The 2,229-nt window shown below is 50.2% G+C and overlaps 1 protein-coding gene across 1 annotated transcript in view; it reads left to right on the forward strand.

Moving 5' to 3' along the window:
• LOC141725838 (uncharacterized) overlaps positions 1-2,229 on the forward strand; it is a 195,119-nt gene that overhangs the window by 56,735 nt on the left and 136,155 nt on the right. The window lies entirely within an intron of this gene.

Genomic DNA, 2,229 nt, shown 5'->3' on the forward strand with positions numbered 1-2,229 from the left:
GATCAAATCCATGAACCATCACAAAACCCGTCCCTGACGACGGATCGTGACAACCCGAGGACCCCTCCCCAAATTCCCCCCCAGAGCCCCCCCAGCAGCCCGCCGCTAAGACCCCCTCAAGTTCCCCCCAAACCTCAAGACCCCTCCCCAAATTCCCCTCACGACCCCTCCAGGACCCCTCACCTGTCCCTGCGCCTCCTCAGCAGCTCCCGGAGCCCCCCGTCCTCTCCCAGCGCCTCCCCCGCTCTCTCCAGCGCCTTCCGCAGGACCCGCCCGAGCCCGGGGCGGCTCCCGGGGGTCCCTGAGGGGATCCCGGGGGCGGGGGCGCCCACTCCATGCCCGGCCCCGGGGTCAGGGGGCGCTGCTTCAGGCTCGGCTCTGATTGGCTGGTACACGCGGGGAGGGCGGGAGTTGCTGTGAGGAAGACGGCCGATGATTGGTTGGTTTCATAGAGGGCGTGCTGATTGACAGGATGGGGTGGCGAGGCGGGCTTTGCCGAGGGGAGGCGCACGGTGATTGGCTGGATATAGGCAAAGAAGGCGGGAGTTGCTGAGGGGAGACCCACGGTCATTGGATGGTTTGGGGTAGGGTGCACCGTGATTTGTTAATTTGGGAGATGAAGGGCGGTGATTGGATGGTTTGGGGCGGGCCACGTCACTATTGACTGGGAAAAGTCACGGATTTTTAAGGGACATTTCCGGTTTTTTGGGGAAAACCTCTCAGATTTTTAAAGAAAAATTCCCGTGTTTTGCAGGAGAAAGCTTCCCGGATTTTTTGACCCCACATGACCCCAAATAACCTAAATAACCCCAAAACACTCGAAATAAACCCCAAAGAACCTCCAAAACCCCCTAAACAATACCAGAAAATGCCCCAAATAACCCCAAACAAATCCAAATAACCCTAAAAAAACAAACAAAAAAAACCAAATTAAAGTCAAAATCCCCCAAATGATTTCAAGTACACCTAAAAAAACCCATATACACCAACATTAACCCCAAGAACCCCAAGTAATTCCAAAAAAACCCAAGTAAACCCAAACAAACCCGAATACTTCCAAATAAATCCAAATATTTTCAAATAACCCCAAATTAACAGAAATAAACCAAGTAAAACCCAAGATAAACCCCAGTTAGTCCATAAATAACGCCAAATAAACCCCAAACCAACCCTAATTAAACCCAAAGAAACCCCAAGAAACACCAGTTCCTCCCGTCCCCACCCCAAAACAGATCCCGACCAATCAGAACACGCGGCACTGATGACGAACCACTTGCTGAGCACAAACTCAGAGCTCAGCGATTTTCAGCCAATCAGCGCCCGGCCCGACTCTGACTCATCACTTGCCAGCCACACACCAAGGCCTCTCACTGCGGTAAATACTCAGAGACCGAGCGGGGTAATTTCCAGCCAATCAGAGCGCGTCTCGCTGATGACTCTTCAGTTGCCAGGAGCGGATTTGGGGAGGCAGGGAAGGTGACCCTGGGGATGGGCTGGGGACCCCAAATTAATCCAAAACAGGGTCGGGAGCCCAAAACGGAGCAGGAGGGGCCTGGAGCCCCCAAAACCAAACACGGGGGAGGGGATTGGGGGAACGACTGGAAAGGGGAGGGAGAGCGGGGAAAAGAGGGTCGGGAACCCAAAATTGAGCTCGGAAGGGACCCCAAAATTGAGGTGGGAGGGGAATGGGACACCAAAATTAGGCTGGGAGAGGTATGAGATCCTAGAACTGAGCTGGGAGAGGGATGGAACACCCCAAAGTGAGCTGGGACAGGTGTGGGACCCCAAACAGGACGAAGCCAATTTTGTTTGTTCCTAGAATATGTAAATGAGTTTATGGATATGCAAAAAGTCTATGAATATGCAACAGGTTGATGTCATGGGAGACAAGGACCAAGGGGCAAAGGTTGTTATGGCCTTCAAGACCCCCCAGTTATTTTCGGGGACACCCCTTAATTATTCTGGCTTGATTACATCAGCCTGTTGCATATTCATAGACCCTCATGAATAACCATAAACTCATTTACCTATTTCAGGAACTATTTGACATGGCCCATCCTTGGGGGTGTCTCCCCATTTCAGCAGCCTCCACTGGAATGGAAAATATATACCCCCTCCCTTTCATTATTAATAATAGTAATAACAATAACAAAATAATAATAATAATAATAATAATAATAATAATAATAATAATAATAATAATAATAATAATAATAATAACAACAATAA

The sequence above is a fragment of the Zonotrichia albicollis genome, chromosome 31 (genome assembly GCF_047830755.1).
Source record: "Zonotrichia albicollis isolate bZonAlb1 chromosome 31, bZonAlb1.hap1, whole genome shotgun sequence".
Classification (NCBI taxonomy): Eukaryota; Metazoa; Chordata; class Aves; order Passeriformes; family Passerellidae; genus Zonotrichia; species Zonotrichia albicollis.